The sequence below is a fragment of the Hemicordylus capensis genome, chromosome 1 (genome assembly GCF_027244095.1).
Source record: "Hemicordylus capensis ecotype Gifberg chromosome 1, rHemCap1.1.pri, whole genome shotgun sequence".
Lineage (NCBI taxonomy): Eukaryota > Metazoa > Chordata > Lepidosauria > Squamata > Cordylidae > Hemicordylus > Hemicordylus capensis.
In genome coordinates, this window is record NC_069657.1 from 327,114,035 (window position 1) to 327,136,673 (window position 22,639).

Consider the following 22,639-nt stretch of genomic DNA (forward strand, 5'->3'; position numbering starts at 1 on the left):
TCTGCGTGGCAGCCAAAAAGGCTTTATTGAAACAAAGCAACCAGTCTGTGTCTGCAGTTTCAGTTTTTAGGGGAAATGGGGGAAGGAGACAATGCAGAACAAGTGCTTCAGAAGTATTGGTTAGCAAAAGGTGCATATCTGTCTGCATTGCACTTATGGGCTGAAAGCAAGATGATTGGAGATCTGCTTTGCAAGGGAAAGCCCCATGCAGTTAGGCTGAGGATCGTGAGTGTCACATACTATATGAGCTGTTCCCTGGACCCAAGAAAGACAGAGATCCACACAACCAAAGATCTCTTGGGAGCAAATCACAGGTGTTCTGTCTCTGGGCTAGCAAGGCAATTCATTTAACTCATTGGTTGTGGGATGTGGTAGTTCTACCACAAATTGACTGTTCTCAGATTGAGAATATTTCTTTAGATATGGCCACTAGACTTTTCAGAGGGACAAGGATGTGAGGAAACAAAAACAAAAGATATTGAAGCTCTCCTCATGATTGGTGAGGAGAGCTTCTGTTGGGCTTGTGGGGAGAGCAGGCATAGTGGGGGCTGCATCACGGAGCCAGCAGGGGCTTCAGGGATCAGGGGCCGTGTGGCCCCCAGAAGTTACAGGATGCCCCATGCAAAAGCGTACCACAGCGACACACGAGCAAAAAATTGAGGTTAACAGAGTGAGTGCTCCGCTAACTTCATTTAAGGGGAGGGAGAATTAAGCGGGCTAGCCGCCTTGGGAGCACCGGGCTCACCTGCAAGCCCAGCGGTTCCCACGATCCCTGGAAAGCATGCTAAGCTCCCTTAGCCAGCTTTCCAGGAATCGTGGGAATAGTCTGATCCTCTTCTGGCAAGCCTATGCTAATATGAAGATTCCATTACTGGGTGGGTCCTATTGCTTTGGGAATGTTGGTTCTAGATTAGGGAGCCTGGCCCTTCCTTGGGAAACTCCTGTCTTAGGCTAATTGGTCAGGAGTGGGGTGTGCATGGACCCGGCTGATCCGGTTCAAGTACAGACCTGACCAGAACCAAGTCAGTTCAGTCCGGCACCCCTTAACCCCCCTGGTCCAGTCTGGGGGGGGGGGGTGTTCGTGAACATTTTTTTTAAAAAACTACTTATCCCATTTGGGGAGTTGTTGGAGGCAGTGGTGGGGGTGGGTTCCCCCTCCCCCGCTGGCCTCCCTTTATGCCACCACTGGCCAATTTGCACAAGTGTGGCAGCCTCTAAAATGGCAACCGTGCCAGAGGGGGAAGGTCCAAACTGGCCGAAGAGCAGGCCGAACAACTGGTGGCAACATAAAAGGAGGCCGGTGGGGGGAAGGGGGAACCTCCACAGACCAACACACCCCACTACCTCCAACAACTCCCCCGAAAGGTGTAAGTTAATTTAAAAAAAAAAAATTAAAAAATTGCCCCCCCTAACAGTCAGGGGGGTGTTCTGTCCAGGGTCGAACCGAACAGGGGATGGTTCGGATCGACCCCGAATGGTCGAACCAAATAGGTTCAACAGCAAACACATTTAACATCAAACCTGTTTGCACATCCCTAGTCAGGAAGTTGTTTTGACCTCTGGCAAATGGCTTTGCATTTCCTAAATGAACTCAGTTCAGTCAAGGGAGGAATCATTTCTAGGTTTAGGGCAGCAATGTTTAGTTGAGAATTTTAATTTTGGTGAGGTGTTTTCTCCATTTTGTATGCAGATTTAACTTGGTTGGCTGATCCAGTTTTCCTGGGTCTTCCCAGATAATCCCACCAACACCTATAGCCAATCTCGACCTGGTGTCCTGGTTCTGGCTGGAAGTCTCTATGGGTGAAGTGGGCTAGGAAGGCAGTCTGTTTCAACAGTCTGCATTATCTGAATGTTTGCACAGCTGTTCTGTCGTGGGGTTCTTCCTCTATAATTAGGAACCCTGCCTTTCTAGCATTCCAAATCATATCCTTGTGCATATACAGTTTCACACATGTGTTGACTCCATGCACACAGGTGAGGACATGTAGGTCAAGGGGTGGGGTCTGCTGCTATGATTCTGTTTCCCCGCCCCCACATGCAATCAATCACTGTGGATATGTCATGAGAACACGACTTCAGTATCTGATTCATGGTAATCCTTCTAAATGCAATTTATTTATTTATTTGGTGTATCTAGAAGTTCATGATACCCACATTTCCAGTGTAGTAAGGGTGGAGTCAGTTTCTTTTAGTCTTTGCTATAAATTCCTTATGTCATAATTCATCTGTGTAACTAAATGCAGATCTGCAGACTTGTGATTGACCAAGCTGTGCAAAATCCCATCCCATGTGCGAAAGCCTCCTAATAACTGATCACTTGCTGAGCTTTCCCTTTCTGTGCTTCTGTTCTAGGTACAGGAGACCTGTCCCCTTTTCTATGGGAAAAGCTTTCTTTATGGGGAAAGACCTGCCCCCTTTTCTAGTCTCATTCTCAATGAGGTAGCATTTCAGATTGCAGATGGGATCCCATATGATGGCATGCTCCTCCACGAAGAACCATTTCTATACATAGAAAAACAGTGAGTATAGGAAAAAGGTTCTAGTCTTCTCTTTCCCCTAAAATTTTAGTTTTCTATGTGCAAGGGGTTTTGTTTTGTGGGCTTTTTGCCCTTAAAAAGTGAACATTTAGTCATATTTATTGTTACTTGCAGTCTGAAGCAATGAACCTCACTGATGACACCAAATAAGGTCCTGGAGATAAGAACTTAAGGAAGTTCAAGAAGGCATCAGACACTCTGGAAATGCAACCCAGTCTTAGTAACTAACTATTGGGCAGTGTCTGCACAATGGAGATGAATCATGCTTTTGCATTCAGAACCAAATCTCACTGATGAAAGTATTGTAGGGAAGGGATTTCAATGACCCCAATTATAGCAGAGCAAGCGCGAGAAGAACCAATCTCATTAACAGTATCTTGAGACAGACATTAAAGGTCCGAATAAACTAAAGGTTTATTAAGGAAGTTACATACTTGTATAGAAAGCCTGTGTCCCTGAGCTTTATGTCTTCATAGTGCGAGAGCAGAGCAAGAAAGACAGGAAAAGGGGTAATTGAAAAATATATCTCTGTGGGTTTTAGTAGATGGAATAAATGTACCTGGGGTTAACAGACTGGATTTCTGGTTACAAAGATGATGGATAGTGAAAGGTTCTGCTGGAAACACTTGAGACTTTAAGATTGCCCAAAGATACACCTATGAGCTAGAATTAAATAGCATCATTTCTTAGAAAAGCCATACAGAAACAAACATTTAAGATACTTTGTTGAAGGTCATAAGAAATGGGAGAGTGAAAGAGAAGGTAACATGGTAACATTAGCATTAATATACTATAATAGCATTAATAGTTACTATAATGCTTGACTTCTTCAGAGTACTTGAAAATGAGGCTTATACATATTTTAGACTTGAAAATGAGGATAATACTAGGAATGTGCACAAAACTGGATTGGCCTGTTTGGTTCGAATTTGAACTAGGGTGGGTAGGTTCAGTTTTCAGAGTAGCTTCGTGTGTGTGTATGTGTGTGTGTGTGTGTGTGTGTGTGAAGTTCTTCATAGGGATTCATTGAGAGAACTCATACAGCCACCAAGAATCCAGTTTGTACTTGCTGCTGTATGAGTACTCTCAATGAATCCCTATGAAGAACTTTTCATACATATATATACAAACCAGAGAAGCTACTCTGATAGAGATAGACTCTGTTAAAAGACCAGAAACAAATGATCAAAAAATCCTGGGGGGGGGACATAAACCCCGCCAGCTTGGGGCTGCCTAGGGGGAGTTGTGGCACAACCCACCGTGCCTCCAGACCCACTTTGGGGTGCCCAGGAGGGGATAATGGGCCAGCTGGGGCACCTTGAATCCCTATCATCCCCTATGGGAGAAATGCAAAAACTGGAAAAAATCCTTTTTAAAAAAATCACCTAATATCACAGGAGTGCACGTTTGCTTTGGGGTTTGGGTGGCAGTTGGCACCCATGGGTGCCTACCACCCACCCTGGATTTGTGCCCCTAGCAGGCCTCAACACCAGCACACAGTGACACAACTCAAGACACCAAGCTGAAGACCACAAGACCACCACAGAGAAAGACCTGTTGCTGTGCCCGCACAACTACAAAACCAAGGGAACCAAACTAACAACCACAGACAACTAAAATAGCCACAAACAAGCTAGACCTAGCAACAAGACAGTGCAAGGCAGTAAAACCAACCTGGCACGCAAACAGCAAAGAAAGAGGGGCAAGGCAAAAACACACCACCACACTGAAGGAAAACTTAAAGTAAAGCATGCACCTTGTTCTTCTGCACTTCTTTGTGTGCAATGCATGCATTTTGCCTGTGGGGAAAAGTGCCTCAGAGTGACAGGTCCACCACATTTTTGCTGGAGGCCACACAGGGCCCCAGGAACATGGTGGCACCAGACCACATAGTCATCACCAGGGTGCATGCATGTTTCTCTGTGTGTGTGTGTGTGTGTGTGTGTGTGTGTGTGTGTGTGTGTGTATGTACTGCTAGCTAGACTCTGAGGGGTGCTTAAAAAAAAACAGAGGGATAGGAAAGTCCAACTCAGAGGCAGGTCAGAGGAGGCCACATATGACGTGGTGTGGCAGGAGACCGCTTATTCATCATGGGTGGTGCATGCATGTCTTGTGTGTGTGTGTGCATGCTGCTCGCTAGACTCTGAAGAGGGGAAAGAGAGGGGGGCTCTAAATAAATTAGAGGGATAGGAAAGTCCAGCTCAGAGGCAGGTCAGTGGAGGCCACACATGATGTGGTGTGGCAGGAGACGGCTTATTCATCATGGCTGGTGCATGCATTATTCATCATGCACTGGTGTGTGTGCATGCATGTCAGCAGAACTAAATTGGAAAGGAGAAAGACAGCCGTGGGGCGTAAATAAACACACTTAACCAATACATATTCATTTATTTAACATATTTTTATATCGCCCAAAACTTACGTCTCTGGGTGTTTTACAACAAAAGCAGAAAAGTTTTTTTAAAAAGTTAACAGATAAACGACCACAAAGAAATTAAAACATTGGTTAAAATAAATGACAGCAAAAAGTTAACATTACAACAATTTAAACCTTAAAACAATATTTTAAAACAATGTTAAAACTATTAAAATGGTATTTAATTAAAAGCCTGGGTGAACAAATGTGTCTTTAAAGTTTTTTTTAATTGTCAGAGATAGGGAGGCTCTTATTCAGCAGGGAGTGTGTTCAAAAGCCTTGAGGCAGCAACAGAGAAGGCCCATCCCTGAATAGCCACCAGATGAGCCAGTGGCAACTGCAGATGGACCTCTCCTGATGATCTCAATATCCAGTGGGGTTCATGACAAAGAAGACGGTCTCTTAAATACTCAGGATCCAAGCTGTTTAGGGCTTTACAGTTTATAACCAGCACCTTGTATTTTGCCAGGAAACTTACTGGCAGCCAGTGTAGCTCTTTCAATACAGGAGTAATACAGTCACTCCGAGATGACCTGGAGACCAACCTGGCTGCTGCATTCTGAACCAGCTGTAGTTTCCGGACTACATACAAAGGCAGCCCCACATAGAGTGCATTATAGTAATCCAGTCTGGAGGTTACCAGCATCTGTACCACTGTCTTGAGGTCATTTATCTCAAGAAATGGAAGCAGCAAGCGTATCAGTTGAAGCTGAAAAAGACACCTCTGGCCACTGCCTCAACCTGGGACACCAGGGAGAGGCTTGGATCCAGAAGCACCACCAGACTGTGCATTTGTTCCTTCTGGGGAAGTGTGCCCCCATCCAGAACTGGCAAATCAAACTCATCTCCAGAGTTTCAACGCCACTCAGTAAGTACCTCCATCTTATCTGGATTCATCTCTCCCAGAGGTTTCATGTAGATGTTATACAACATTGGAGACAATACGGAGCCCTGAGGGACACCATATGAAAGTTCAGATTTTGTAGAACAACAGTCTCCAAGGGACACCATCTGGAACCTGCCCAAAAGGTAGGAGCGGAACCACTGCAAAGCAGTGCCCCCCACACCCAACCCCCTAAGACACTCCAGAAGGATACTATGGTCAATATTATCGAAAGCCATTGAGAAGTCTAAAAGGACTAACAGAGTCACACTTTCTCTGTCAATTTCCAATTGGAGATCATCCATCAGGGCTACCAAGACAGTCTCCACCCCATAGCCCACCCAAAAGCCAGTCTGATACGGGTCTAGATAATTACCTGGAGCTGGGAAGCCACAACCCTCTCAATTACCTTGCCCAATCACGGAAGGTTGGAGACAGGCCTGTAGTTACCCAACTGTGAGAGATCCAAGGCAGGCTTCTTTAGAAGTGGTCTAATAATTGCCTCCTTAAGACAAGGAGGCATCCTTCCCTCCCTCAGAGAAGCATTTATGATCTCTACCACAACAACCCCCCTGCTAGTTATTATAAGCCATGTCAGGCAAAGGTCAAGAGAACAGGTAGTAGGCCGCACCGCTCCAAGCAGCTTGTCCATGTCCTCAGGAGTCACAAACTGGAACTGATCCAACCTAACCACATAAGGAGTTGCTGGACACCTCCACATCAGACAATGAAGTTATTGTGGAGACTGAGTCTGTCGGCCCGAATATGAGAGATTTTCCTCACAAAGAATTCAACACGTCACAGCAGGCAATCGATGGTTCCAGATTCTGATTCAAAGGAGGAGAGGCACGTACTAGTCCTCTCAAAACCCTGAACAACTCTGCCGGATGTGAACTTGCGGATACAGTATGGGCAGAAACGAATCTCTTCTTTGCCACACGTATTGCCTGAGCATAGATCTTCAAATGTACTCTATGTTGCAATTTTTCCAATTTGAATTGAGTTTTTCTCCACTTGCACTCTAGTCATCTACCTTGCTGCCTCAGCCCCCATAGTTCTTCCATATACCAAGGGGCCAATTTTGCAGTGGGTCGGAGAGGACGCTTAGGAGCAATCCTGTCTACTGTCCCAGTGAGTTTACTGTTCCAGTTCTCCACCAGAGCATCAACAGGATTGCCGGCAGAGCCAACATTAAATCGCTCCAAAGCTTCTTGGAATCCTATTGGATCCAATAACCTTCTCAGGTGGACCATCCTAATAGGCCCTTCAGCCCTGCAAAGGTGGGAAGTGACTGTGAGTCCAACCTTAACCAGATGGTGGTCCATCCATGACAATGTAGAAATCTCAGGAGTCCCCACCCATGGAACATTACCCTGATCAGATTGTATATATACACAAGTATTTATACAAATCTGTTGGGAATTCTCTCTAGTAAGAGAATCCCTTTTTCATTATAGCAGAGTGCACAGAGGCACAACACAGCGGAATTTAGTTGGCATGCGTGTATGCTGAGAGTAAAGTAACTTGGAGCCAGTTCATAGTTTCAAATCAATATAAGTTGTATTTATTAGAGAACTCCATTCTGGATAGGAAAGTGAGGAGTTAGGATCTCTAATCTATCCATCTAGCTGGATGCAGATGGATTCTGCATCTCTGCACACATGGTGCAGGGGAGAGGAGCTTGCATGTTGCAAGGCAGAAGGAACAGGAAGAGAAGGGAAGAGGAAGTGCAAAGCAGGAAGGAAGGAAGTTAGTCCCTGAGAGTAGCAATCTACATTCTAAAGGGATAGTGTCAGAGCAGTAGAGGAGGGATAACCAATGTCTTGACCCTCTAGCCCTCTGACTCACTAGTCTGTCCTCCACTGTCTGAAACAAGAGACAGCACAAAGTCCTTCACTTCCAACAAAATCAATCTAAACAGCAGCTATACAGTAAAATTAGACACCACCAACTATCTATATAAACCAAAAACACTATCTACACAAAGGAAAGAAAAAACCTCTACTACTACTGACATCCACTAAAACTCAACAGAAACCTCCACTCAAGCACACGCTCACACACACATCCACAAACAATTCTATCTACACAAGCACATATTTACACAGTCTGAAATATTTACAAATATGCATTTTGGCAGTCCCGCTGCCCTTCCCCCACAAGTTAACTATGTACAACAGAACACATTCAGAAACTGACATACTTACAAATCTACATTTTTACAGATCCACATTTTTACAGTCCCCGGACCGCTGCTGCCTTCTGCCAAGTCACTTATTTACCCATTCAAAAATTTACATGCTTACAAATCTACATATTTACACATCAACATATTTACAAATCTACACAGTGCCACACTAGCAAAAACTGCTTAGTGTATGTGTGTGTGCCCACACCCCCCCGAGTGCTGTGGTCAGGTTGAACCAGGGGCTAGTTTGGCATCGGGTTGCACTACTGGTGTTGTATATCCAGTTGCCAAGTCACAGCATTAGTGGGCACGCTGCAACATGGCATGGCTGAAGGAGGAAGGGGGAGGGGAGGAATTAGCAGAAGCTGCTGCGGGCAGGTGACTGGCACCATGTCAACCATGGGCCAATCACTCACTCAGCTCAACCACCAGCTTGGGGTAGCCCAGAAGGGGGAGGTTAACTTTGAGGAAAAATAGCTACTCAATCAAGCCAGGGGGTTGTTACCATGTTGCCAGCAGGTGAAAGCACCCGCTCGCTCAGATGCTCGTTGGCGGGCAGGAGACTAGGCGTGCAGCAACCACCTCCACGTCCAGCCAGACTTGGTGGTGGGTTGCCCAGAACTGCATGTGGTCCATCTTAGGGTCTTCCTTCACAGGCTCCTCCAAGTACTGGGAAATGCATTGTGCAGCACTGGCAAGCCTGGTAAGCTGAGCCTCCCACAAACTGGTCAAGACACCGAGGCACACCTGCTTAAACCACTGGGCTAATTTAGTGGGAGGAACTGCCTGTGGCATTGATGCCACTGCTTGATGCCACGCTGCTAGACTTGGATGAAGAAGGGTTGGGAGCAGAATGGTCAGCTGCACTGCTGCTGCTGGATGTGGGTTGTGTACGCTTAGGGGGTGCACCATCACTTCCCTCCTGGTCTCTGCAGGTCCTAATGACCTCCTTCTCCCAAACTGTATCGACCAATAGGCCCCTCCATCTTGGCAATTCATCCACAAAAATGACATTGCCCTTAGCGGTCTGGTCACAGAGACAAGACAGGACATACTCCTCTCTTGTCATGCAACTCATTGACCAACCTGACGACAACCCCGGTCCTCAGCCTTCCCACCAGAGCATGCTCCTCTAGCATGGTCAGCAAGGTCCGGAGTTCACCCATAAGCTTCTCTTGGAGGAAAGCCACTGGCAGGGCCTGACTCAGATGAATGGTGTCACCACACAAGCTCTTCATGACAAACAGGAAGGGCTTGAGTGCTGACATCATCTCACACATGAGCTTCCACTCCATGTTGGATACGTCACACACGCCCAAGGCTTCGTTCCTCAGCAGGTCACCAAGGACCACCTCCTGTTCCATCAAGGGCTGGAATAAGAGGACAGTGGCATTCCACCAGGTATCTACATACATGAGAATGAGATGTTGAGGAAGCCCATGGTCCCACTGCCGCTCGCGAAGCAGTCACCTGGACTTCTCACTCCGATGGAAGTGAGCTGCAATCTTGCAATCTTGAGGGCCTTGTCCACATGCTGTGACAGCAACAGAACCTTACACAGGATGGCCCTGTTCCCTGGATGCCTCCTTGAGACCAAAGGCATCCAGGATAGCCAGGTGGAGTGTGTGTGCCATGCAGCAGATGTTGACACACTCCAACACTGACTCTACTGCCTTGGTTGTGTTGGAGCCATTGTATGTCACAATGAACCCCCTTCTGAGGTGTTGCAACCCGCCTATCCACTCCTCAATTGGGCAGCCGAGTATGGCTGCCACCTCATCGTTGGTGTGCTTGACATCCGAAGTCTTCACGTGCAAGTAGGCCCACCTGTGCCAAAATGCACTGTGGGATGCGTTGAAACCAGATGCAGCACCGGAGGTCCACTCTCTCTCCAAACCCAGTGGACAGTCAGGGCCAGGAAAACAGTGTGCATCCCACTCACACTGTTCCCCAGATCAGTGGTGAAATGCACACTGTTGCCAGCCGGTGCTGCATGCAGCATGGCTGACACAAGCTGCTTGCACTGCCTGTACAGGGCGGGGACCACGTTCTGGCTGAATGTGGTCCTTGAGGAGATGGTGTAGTTTGAGCGCTAGCAGCTGGAGTATCTGGCGAAAGCTGGAGTTCTCAACCACCTGAAAAGGTTGCTCATCAGTGGCCATCATCTCCCCAGTGAAGCAGGTGAAGAGACATGGGTCCACATGACCGGGAGTCTGGGACACTTCTTGACCGAGGACTGCATCCACTGCTTTACCAGCAGCATGCCATGCTTCATGGAAGCCTTTGCACTGCTTTGTCAGTGCTAGTCACAGGCCGCCAGCGGAGTCAAGGAGATCCGGGTGATGCCATCGCATGTGTCACCATATGGAGGTTGTCCCCAGATGCTTAGCATCCTGGCCCCCAACTGACCTGTGTCCTGCAGTGGACCCAGTGAGCAGTGATTGGGGCATCTTGAAGGATCTTAAAATGCCGCCAAACATCACTGCTCTGGGTGGCCTCTGATGTCCTGGACACTGTCTTGGGCCTTTTGGGTGACAATGGACCTAGCCGGGCTGCTGCGGGTCAACCACTGTTATCACCCACCCTCTTCCACCCTACATGGAAGATTGGCCCATTGGAGGAAGGGGTGCTTCCACCTCTGCAGCATTCCTTTCCTCCTCAGAGCCAGACTGGGAAGACACAGATCTGGACTCTGCTACAACCTGAGCATAATCAAGGCGGGCCCACACTGAGTGGTGAGAGGAGCGTTGGAGGGGTTGTAAGAGGGAAGGAAAATCTGTTTGCACTGCCAGCCATCAAGCCCCTGCCCTCTACCCCTGCACTGGAAGTAGCTTACCTGGCAGGAAGCTCCCTGCATCACCAAGCTCTGCACGGGGCAGCAGCACTGGTGGTACACCCGATGGACCAGCCATTCATCCTGGACCTGGCCTGGTGGCAGGAGGCTCCTCCGGATAGGATAGCCTTTTCACCTCTGCCTCACCTGGTGCAAAGAACTCACCAATGGGGACCTGTTGGTCCCCATGCCTTCTTTCCTGCCCCCCACCCCAGCCTCCCACACCAGCTTGGGGATCCCTCCCACCTTTGCCTGCCATCCTGCTGCGAGCTCTGCTCGCCACATAGCACTCAAACATTCCCAAACTGCAGAGGCTTTTAATTATTTTTTTTTTACAAATATTTTAAAAAATTGGGGGGGGGGTCTAAAAAACCTTGTCCATAAATACCTAGTTTTTTTAAAAAAAACAACCCACCCACAACAAAACAATACAGTACAATTGGGAGCAACTAAGGAGGAGAAACTGTGAAAATAAGAAACAACCTATGAAAACAAGAATCAACCTGTAATGAAAAAAACCACAGAAAATATACCTCCCCACACCCAAACAAGAAAGGAGGCCCTATTTAAGGAAAACTAAAGGGGACAAAAGCGGCACCAAAATAAAACCACTTACCCCCTTGTCATCCAGAAGATCTTCTGCCCCACACACCAGTCAGTGGGGAAAAAAGCTTTCCTGACCAGTGGCAGTCTGGCAGCAGGCAGGCACAGCCAAGGTTGGGGGAGGGCAGAGCGATCAGCCTTCCAGCTGCCCACCGACCCACCCAAACAATTTAAAATAATCACTGAATAAAATAAAAATCTGGTTTAAAAAATGGTTGTGGAGAATAGGTGGGGGTTGGAAAGGGAAGAAAAGAGGACAGAGGGGAGGTGCTGCTGGAGTACTCTGGAGCAGGTGGTGGGTGTGCTAAGCACAGCAAGAAAAGGGTTAAGAAAGAAAAGCACCTGCTCCACAGAAAACAAGGAACGCCCCCCCCCCAACAAAATAAAGCAACTGGCAGCTGCTAAACTACTGAGGACTCTTATCAATTCAGCCCAGAATTTAAAGCAGCAGCCATCAGCCAGCACAGATGGTGGGGGGGAGTGGGGGTAAGGAAAATGGGTCAGAGAGGCATCTCAGGCCAAAGGGCCTGCCCCCCCACCCCCAGAGCAGGAGAGCGGGGAGATAGACAGTCACTCACTCATTCAGGAAAAAACAACCCCAGCAGCAGAAACACACACTCACATTAGGTTAAATAATGGTTTAAAGCAGAGGGGTGTGTATGTGTTGGGGGGGGGGACAGAAAAACAGGCAGAGGGGGATTGAAGGGAACAAACACAGCATAAATCTGCAGGCAGACTCTCACCAGCAGAAGCAGCATTCAGCATCCAGTAAGCCAAGGAGAACTGCAGTAACAGTGATTTTGCAAGGACAGAAGTTTGGCTTTAAATAGAACTTGAAACTCCCTCCTTTTGGAACACCCACCTTTGCCCTCCCCCCTGGCCAATAGGGTACCAGTTCTCAGGGAGTGGCACTACTGCAGAGCCTACCAGAGAGCCAGAGTCATCTGGCCAATCTGGGAAGCAAGAGCTGAGCAAATGAAATCAAGCAAAATAAGTGACACAAAATGGAGAATAGCACCTAAAATGGAGGCTCAAGCCTTTGAACCAGTTCAAACTGGTTCGAACCAAACCAGGCTCAATTGGTTCAAACTCAGACCGGCATTGCCAATGGAATACCCGGTTTGGTTCAAATTCGAACCTTCAAACTGAACTGGTTCAAATTCTAACCAGTTCAAACTCGAACCTGTGTGCACATTCCTATTATGATATACTGGATAGAGTGCCATCACGGGGTCTTTTGGGCTTTGTCATACATTGATTAATCCCTTCTATGGATAGCTACTGTGGACCACATTGGTAATCAATGCCCTGATTAGTGTGTGTCAGGAGAGTTGCCATTTGATGTTGTGGAGTATTTACTGGTATTCCTGTATAATTATACATTTAAAATGGTACTATTTTGATGTTAACTTTGGTTTTCGGAGTGTCCAGGAGCATTATACATTATATCAACTTTATGCTGTCATTAGCATGCTGGCATACTGGACCCATTGCATTTTAGACCTATTTTGATAAAACATTTTAAAAGAACCACAACATCTTATTTTTATTTATTTATTTATTTATTTTAAAAAAAGATCTTCCAGACTGTAGCCAGATCTAAAATCTTTATTTGAATTTACGATGTATACTTTCTGAGGCCTTACATCAAAAAAGAATTTCTGAACATCAAAATATTTTGATGTCTCCCATGCTCCACACATAGAAGCTATTAAACTTTATATGGTAAAGCTATCCAAAAATTCAAAATTTGATACATTTGTTTCCCATTTTTAGCAATAACATTACAAATTACATCTGCCATGTAATGCTGTGTGGATCTCTCTGTATTTTCAAACTAGAGTGGTTACATATAATTTGTAGGTGCTGGAGACTTCCTATACAATGACTTTATCTCTTTTCAGCTAATGAATGCCTGGTGTTTGTGTCAGAGTGCACTGTCTGGATTTTATTTTTTAAAAAAAACTGTTTTAGTTTTAAGTGAAAACACATTTTGTTTTAGTTTTTAACTAAGGACCCTAATCAACTCTGTAGGAAAAATAGGACATTATTATATCCATGTTCAAACCAAAGTATATATCATTCACTAATGATTTATTCTGGTGGCATTTTATGCTTGCAGTTTCCCTTGAGAGATAGCTGACAGGTGCCAATCAAATCTACAAATAGTTGTTTTGTCTGACCACCCAGTATCACCTCTCTAGGGGGCTCATGGGAACATCAGAGATGGTTAATTTTGACACATCAAGTGAACAACATTCTTTCATTTTTAACACCAAAGGTTGTGTTTCAAGCAGTTGTACATTCTTCAATTAATTTTCAGGAGATGCCAATTTATATTTACAAGTATTTGGAAAATTCAGTCAATAGAAAGTGTTGGTGAAAGACAAACAAAAAGTAGAGATGACTAAGGTTGTAAAAAAATTCTCTTATTTAAAAACTGGAAGTACACATCTGGGGGACAATACTATTCATGATTATTCCTTTTCTACCAAAAAGAAAGAAAGAAAGAAAGCAATTAAATATGTATTAACACACTGAAATGTAATTACCTTTTCAGAAGAAAATATGGAATAAAATTAGGAACAATTTAAACGTTCCTGCCAGGATTCCTAAATATGAGTACTGTTGTTGTTTTTAAACCCTCTACTCTAAAAGTAAAACGCTAAAAGCAAAATGCTAACTGTAAATGAAATATATTTTCTGAATTTTGTAATATGGCTGTGATCCAAATAAACTAAACTTGCAGGTGCACAAGAGCTGAACATGGAACCAACACTTAAAAAGATATGCCATAAATCCCCACTGGTATGCTTCCCAGACTATGGGAAACACCTATATCAGGCAGCAGCGATATAGAAAGATGCTGAAAGGCATCATCTCATACTGTGCAGGAGATAGCAATGGTAAAACCCTCCTGTATTCTACCAAAGACAACCACATGGCTCTGTGGTTGATTTGATGGCAGAACTTTACCTTTACCTTACAGCAGCTACTGTTGCAGAAAAGGTAAGCTGTAGCAAAATGATTTGTCTCTGTTGCAGTGGGAGCTGCAGCAGCAATCGCACCTAGACCCTGATAACAGAGAAGAGACTGAGTCCATTTTCTCATTATGTGGAACTGAGGGTCTGATGGACCTGCAGCTCTGCCCTCTCCCCCTGCACTTACTTGTCTACATTCAGATGAAATGGACAGGAATCGAACTGCAGACAGGGAGACTGGAGAGAGGAGGAGGAACTGACTCTGCAGGCTTCTTTCTTGCATGAAGGATGGCCCTGACAGCCAATCTCAGCTGGAGACGGGGAGAGGCTTCTTCCCTCAACTCCGGTTACAGTGAGCGCAGCCTGAAAATCAGAATTCAGATGTATCCCACCAGCCTTCAAACCTCAGGTAGGAGCAGTGAAACTCATTACAAGATTGAGGGTTCCAATTTGAGTTTGAGAAGGGAAACCTCAGGTTGCTTTTCTGATGGGACCGGGGTTTCACAAATTCAGACACATAAGAAAGTCAACCACAGGTTCCTCCTGAAAATTCCCATTATGTGCAAATAAGGCCATTGAGAGAAGACATGTGCAATAGGCTGAAACTTAGTCACATCTTAACTAACTATAAACCATCTGCAGTGTATCAACTGAAATCAGGTATGGATAGACACCTCAGATGGAGCCAGCTGCAACAGGTGATTCAGGTGATCAAACCCAGTTTGGAGGCCAGTAGCAGTCATGTGTCTGCCCAGACCTCTTCAGTGCCACAAAGTACAGTGCCACAAAGTACAAAGTGAGATTTGGCCAAGTCACCATTATTTAAGCCCCAAAGTCCTGAGTGAGTGAGGTGAGCAACTCCACAAAGGGGTTCCATTCCCAGACTTCTGCAGGCCTCACAATTTCACTACAATTTCACTACAATTCATTTTACCGGTTCTGCAGTAGCAGATTAAATCTAATTCGTGATACCTGCACTCATTGTCAGTGTGACTAGGGCCTACACTTTGCTAGCCACCACAGTACCAACACAGTCTGAAGATGTGTTGAAGACAGAGAAGACAATGAGTCCATTTTCACATTATGTGGAACTGAGGGTCTGATGGAATGGAGGATCTGTGAAAGTGAAGTGAAAAAATCCCCACCAGATAACAATCAGGTTGTCATGGGCATGCTATTGGACTCCAAAGATGAGGAGGAAACAGGCAGTGCAACAGTGGAGGAGGGAGTGCAGCAGCTTCAAAGGCAAGAAGTTGCCGAGGCAAGCGGGGATGATTCACGGGACATTAAGAAAGAGACGGAGCCTAGTATGACAGCTCCTGTGGAGGAGACGCAGCCCATCTCAGCTGTAGAGAGGCGCCAGTCAAAGAGACAGGAGGAGATTAGGAGATGTATGGGCAGAACTACTTGGCTAACAAGGAGAACTGCTGAGTCAGAGATCAATAATTGAAAGCACATGGTTTCCACTTATTTAAGACCACCACATCACAGTCGCAGTGCTGGAAGCGGCATTGTGTTTGTTGTACTACCCAGCTGTGTTCCTGCTTGCTTTGCTCGTGCACTGACCCTGGACCGTTTGTACTCTACTTGTGGCACTCAATTTGGACTTGGTCGACCAGCTTAGATATCGTTACGACTGGAACTGGCTCTGCTGTGGGATTGCTTGTACTGCTTTTCCTGATAACCTACTTTGTCTCTCTGTCTACTCTCTGCTTCACCAGCTGATAGGCTAAACGCCAGTGCTGGCAGCCTCCTGGGCATCATATAACTTGAGACTAGCTTGACAGGTTTACGACACAGGTGAGTGGGGCGTGGGGGAACTAATTCTGATGCTAGAATGGAAGGGTGGATCCTGAACTAAAAACTGCAATGCTTCAAATGGGGGGCGTGGGGTTGAGGTCAGCTTTTAAAGAAGCCACCCTGGCTCAAGATGATCAGCCATGCACACATGTGACTAGGACCTATGGACATCTCCTGTGTCTCCTGACAGGAGAGATATAACTCCACCAACCCTGACACTATGTTGGGTGCCAGGATGAAGAGCAGCTACAGTAAACCTTTTATGAAAGTACATGCAAGCATTGTTGGAGATGGAGTTCCAATGCATCGACCTTTTGCCCCAACTATCTTAATGACCACTAGGGACATTCGGAGTAGAGGGAGGTAGTGAGCGTCTCCTTACCTGTTCCTGCTTGTCTCTACTCTATGACCCCTGCCTTGACTCCTCAGAGACTTCCTTTAGTGAGTCAGTCCTCTTCCTTTCCTCCTAGAGAGAAGATGGAAATCTCTCTCTCTCTCTCTCCCTATTCATTATGTAGCTGATAGAATAGATCTTTCCTATTTCAAATGTACTTCACCAATAAATCAATTTAGTTTAGACTCCATAGTGATCCCCATGCGTGCTCCTTAAATAGCTGCAACAACTAAACTCTGCACTCTGTAACTGTAGTGGTAGCTTCCTTGGCGCTTTGCCAAATAATCACAAGCCACAACAAGCATTACATCTCTTCCGTAGTTCTAGTTATTCATATTCAATTGTTCATTTATTTATCAACCCATTACGTTACTGTATTTTATCAACCGGTAATACTTCCTGCACTTCTGTAAGTTACCCATGATTTATAATAAAACAGAAGGAACAAACAGCTGAATACTGTACAAAGGCTGCTAAAAATTGTGCTCACATGCTAAAATGTCAAAACTTTTGAATCAGCAACTTTTGAAGAGTTAGTAATTTATTTCCTGATATTCACTGAATATATAAGTAAAGTCCAGGTCTGGCTGCCTCTGTGTCTCCTGCCTTGCCCTGCTACAGAGCTGGGCCAGTATTTGCCAGGTAGGGGTGTATTCATGCATTTCCCAACCTGAAGAATATCAGTCCACATGCCTTGTATGGCTGTGCAATCCTATTGGTCCAATAGCAATATTGGACCGATATGCCCGCTATTGGGCATTATCAGAAGGATTTCCAATATGATAGCAGGGAGTCCTGATAGTCAGAATTCTGACCAAAATCATTGCTGTCCTATTGAAAATCCTTTTACTTCCAATAGTAATATCAGAACAAACCCAGGCCTGCAGCTTGGAGAGTATCAAACTAGCATTGATCCAAGATTTCTGGTGCTGCACAGGCTTAGTGACTGAGGTTAATGCTGTAGCGGGTCAAGGTGGGAGACAGACACAGAGCTGGAACTAGGTGAGGGGTGTGTGTGCAAATGATCCTAATCTATAGCTTGTATTTCTCCACCTGCCACCCCCACCCAGCCTGGGTGGGTATAGGGGTATGCAAGCTGGCTTGGTTCTAGCTTGGCTCTCTGTTGGTTTGGGGTCAAACCAGACCGGCCTCGGCTGGTCCAAGTTTGAACCAAACTAGGCCCAGTTCAAACTGAGGTAGCTTGGAGCTCTATGGGTAAAGGGGAATCCAGTGAGGATTCCCTTTTCCCAGTAAAGGGGCAGGGGCTTCCCTAAACCTAGAGGGTGTCAGAGGGGAGTAATTTATTACTTATAGTGCAAGCTGCAGCAGAGGTGTATCTAGGGGAAATAGCGCCTAGGGCAAGCACTGAAATTGCGCCCCTGTCCAATCAGGGATGATGGGACTTGTAGTCAACAACATCTGGAAATCCCTGTTAAAAGGAACACTGTACCATCTAAACATGGTTGTTGATCAAAACCTGAAAACGTGAGCCATTTTTATTAAAGACTTAGAACAACAGTCAGGAGTTATGTGAGGATTCCAGTGTCATTTTCTGTCTCATCTTATGCTTTTTAAAAACCATGACTTTGTCCTAAAGGTTCACCTGCCCAAATTCCTGACAACCTTTGTCTTGTGATGACAGTTGGCTCATGATGGGGTATATGTGCATTCACCACACTAGTGCTTACTTTGGCACCAGGAGGGAGGAGGATACATTAGTTTGCCACACTAGACAGAGAAATTTGCAGCAGGAGCAGACAGCCAAGTTCTGCCAGGGCCAAAACCAGCCCTTGCCAGACTAAGAAATCATTGTAATTTGCCCCTTCCTGTCACAAGCAGTGTGCTGTTCTTTTATTATTGACTCTAACTCTCAGATATCCCAGTCAAGGATGGAAAATTCAGGGTCAATTTACAAGAGACACATTTTCTACATGGAAGTTTCTTCTGTGCATGTTGTGCAGAAACCCATGTGTAGTGATCAATACAGATGTATCTGTTCCACACAGTTTCTTACAAAAATGACATCCCCACAGGAAATTTTCCTTCATATTAACTAGTTCTGGGTGATAGGCAATGGACAAGAATTTGGCAAAAGAATTTGGGCAGTATAAAAATATGTTAAATAAATAAAATATTTGTTTTTATCTTGTTGTAAACCTCCCAGAGACATAAGTTTTGGGTTGTATAAAATATGTTAAATAAATAAAATAAAATGATGTTCCATTTACCAAGAAACACAGACAATGTAAGCATAAAGATGGATTCAATAAATCAGGAAGTGCATCAGAGACCCTGGGCAACAGCAAGGTCTTTTATATGTTGTTCTATATGCAAGGAAGTGTCATATTTGCAAGGAAATTCCTGTCTCTAAAAGTCATTTCACTTTATGATATACATATATTTAATTAAAGGATAAGCAAAGTACAGTGTTTAAGAAGCAGAGCCCCACACACCCAGTTCTTTTCCCTATGACTAGAATAGGGTCATGTTCTACTGGAATATCTCCTATGTTTATGGATAACTTTCTACTGAATTTTACTCTTAGTGGAAGCAAGCTAGGTGTGTTATTTATGTTTCAAAATCTAAATCTAGATCAATTTGCTTGGATTAATATTGAACACACAAAATTTGAATCTAGATTAATTTTAACCTGCTCCTTTGAAATGAAATTACATTAATATAAATGTAAAGCTGGCCTTATTTAGCTGAATGACTATTTACATTTCAATTATTTTTAAAATCATATGAAGTTCAGAATAATATCTAATTCAGCAAAGGAAATTAGTTAATTTTAATTCTGTTTCACTGAATATAAATTTTTGGCAGTTTGAGGGAAGCAAATGTTTACATCAATTGCAAACATCTTGTATTTTTAGAGCTAAATGGCTATTTAGTACAATGTGTTGGATGTAGAGAATTTTGAGTTCATAAAAATGTAAATGTAAATCAGCTTTCTCAGTTTAAAAGCTGCACCTACCAAAATTCCCTTCTTCCATATACAACTAAAAGGAAGGCACTCTCTCCTCCTTTGCAGCTGAGCACTTGATCTGCAGCCCTGTTCCTTTTCCCCACCAGCAATGGGTTTTCCCTTCTTCTATACAGTCAAGGCTTCCTTTCTCTTCCTTGAACTCACCCTCTTTTCGCAGGATTTCCATTGAAAAACCTCCTGCCTTGCAAACTGCAAGCCACAACTGCTCACAGGTTGGAAAATCATGCAAACACAAGTGTTGTTTTTTTTTTTTTAACAAAAAGGAGGCGGGACAGGATGGAACCTGGAGAGCATTCACATTTCTGGACCTCTCTAGGCACAAACTCTCTGTTCATTTAACCCTTTCAGCCTCTCCTGAAAAACTAGTTTGTTGCAGTTCTCTTACATTTCTTTTATTGTATACATTTTAAAAAAGAAACAAACATCCTCCGCGGGGGCAGCGGGGAAGCATCAGCCTGAGAAAGCACCAATCAGATATAATTTCTTTGAGACTACTTGAGAGCAGGCGCGGCACAGACAATTTACTTACTTTGGACTCTGGGGTGGGTCAGGACTTGCAGCAAGAACATAAGAGGAGACAGCAGGGCAGGCAGCCGCAGTGCTTGCAAATGGGAACAAGCAACCCCGCCCAGGTTACTAGGATTCCTCTTCCCCAACACTTGCCAGTGTTTGCTGCCTGAAAGCAAGCCCTCAAATGACTCTGAAGAGCTTGCTCAGGCTCCTCGGAGCTTGAGGCCATGCCCCCTTAGATGTCACATACAAAGGGGAGGGGCCTCAAGCTCCTTGCTCTGGCTCTTTGGAGCTTGAGGCCACGCCCCCTTTGACACCACATGCAAAGAGGGCGTGGCCTTGAGCTCCGAAGAGCGTGAACAAGCTCTTTGGAGTCATTTCAGTCAGAGCTTGCTGGCTGAAAGCATCTATTCTTCCTTTCTCTCCCTCTCTGGAGGAAGAGAAAGGGGAATAGACACTTTCAGAAGTGCTCGCTGGGGGGCGGGCGCCTCTCTGGACCTCAGTTAGGGCAGGGACGGGGCATGGCAAGCAGTTTGTGCCCTCCCTGCAATGGCACCCAGGGCACGTGCCCTGCCTGCCCCACCCTCATTACGCCTCTGAGCTGCAGCTGTAATGACAGCCACAGGGTGGGTATGGGTGGTGGAACCCAGCCCAGCCCTGCCCCAGAACAGCTTGGGCTGGTGGCAGCCCAGTTCAGGCCTTCGTTGGCCCAGTTCAGGTCTCTGTGCACATGTAGGGGCCATTTTAGTGACTTTCACACATGCACAGAGGTCATTTGCATCACCATGCAATTTGCACAGAGAACACTAAAATGGCCTCCACACATGCACAGAGGCCTGAACTGGGCCAACAAAGGCCTGAACTGTTCCACCACTGGCCCGGGATACTCTGGGGAAGGGAGGTGCTGCCACCACCACTGGCCCGGGATACTCTGAGGGAGGAGGCGCTGCCACGGCTTGCACTTTAAGTACTACATTACTTAAGACCCCGCCCCTACTCCTTTACTGGTAAAAGGGAATCCTCACCGTATTCCCCTTTACCAGTGGAACTCTGAGCCAGTTCGAGCTGGTTTAGTGACCAAACTGGTCTGGGTCCGGTTTGACCAGTGCCAAAACCGAGCTGGGTGGAGTTGGTTCAAATCTGGCCCGGATTTGAACCAAACCAGCCTGACTGGTTTTGTGCACATCCCTACCATCCACCACTGAACAAATCATATTCATCTACATTTTCACCCTTATTTAGAAGAATGTCTTTGGTTTCAAAAATCAATAGGAACCCCTGAAAAGGGAGCAATCCAAAACACAATATAAGTATTTTTTTAATGTACCTTAGGGTATTCCCTCTCATTTACAAAAGAAGAGATGAGCCAAATAAAATAAAATGGCATATATGTCATTCATTTCCTTTGGATAGTAAATTCATTTTCATAGGGTATAGGGGAATTACCTATATAGCTTGGCAGAGCAGCAGTCTTTTTCTTGTCAATCCTTCCCTCCACATGTTTAATGTTTAAAGAGGGTAGCAGAATTCCTTTTGGTGGGTGACTCCCCCACCCCACCCCACAGAACACCTCGCTCCCATAATTCCAGGTCATCTGGGAAAATCTGTGGTAACAAGAAATGGTAAGAGGATCTGATTTGAAGGCATATGATACATTCATTAGGTCGAAGCTAAGCAGGTTTATATCTTCTCAGCATGGCCAGGGAACTCCATATATGCCACCTTGAGTTCAGTGATGAAAGATAGATGGAATTTAACAATGAAAATAATTTCTCACATACCTCCATCACACAATGTCTTCACAGTGATCCTCTCATTTTCACAGCTATTCTGAATTGCTACCGCAGGCAGTGATGCGCATCTGATCAGGAAATGCGTACAGGTCAATAGATTTCTCAGTACACTCCCCGCCCCCCTTCCAAGGAGAAAAATGATGTTAGACAAACTGATTGACTAATTTGTTCATATGAAGGGGGGGGGATCCTTAACTTACTGATAAATTTGCTCATATAAAGAAAAAAAAAGAATCTTTGCCTTGAGGCATTCAAAAAGATGGCACCACTAGAAGATAGTAACACAGGCTAAACAGTGATTTGATGAAAAGGGTGTCCCTTCAGTGTCTCAATCATATTTTTGAAATAACACAGTCTTTCTCTGTGTGAAATTTGTTTATACAGGGTATTGAAAAAATATTATATTTACCTTTGCTGTATTGCAATTTTTCACTCACTTGACTTCCAGCTGAGAAGCAGCAAATTTTGAGTAGGAACTCTCTGCAGGAATCTCAACCAAATTTTGGTGGCATTCTTTTTTTTTTTTTAAGTGCGCGAATGATTTCACCTTTCTTGAAGCCAGCTGAGTTTAGAAAAATTGACAATAGGAAATCAGAACACATGTTATCCCTATCCTCCATTTAGCTTTCCACAGGATGCCTGACCCTGAGTGAACTCAAACACATAACAGAGATGTAGCTATCTCAGCTTTGAAGCTGGTTAATGATTGACA

At 45.1% G+C, this 22,639-nt stretch overlaps 1 long non-coding RNA gene across 1 annotated transcript in view; it reads right to left on the reverse strand.

Moving 5' to 3' along the window:
- The window catches only part of LOC128339767 (uncharacterized), a 51,485-nt gene that overhangs the window by 15,580 nt on the left and 13,266 nt on the right, over positions 1-22,639 (reverse strand). Inside the window, exons 2-3 of the long non-coding RNA XR_008313205.1 lie at positions 21,916-21,995; positions 14,629-14,804 (exon numbers count right to left, since the gene is read on the reverse strand). This is a non-coding gene — a long non-coding RNA (uncharacterized LOC128339767). The remainder of the gene's footprint in view (positions 1-14,628; positions 14,805-21,915; positions 21,996-22,639) is intronic.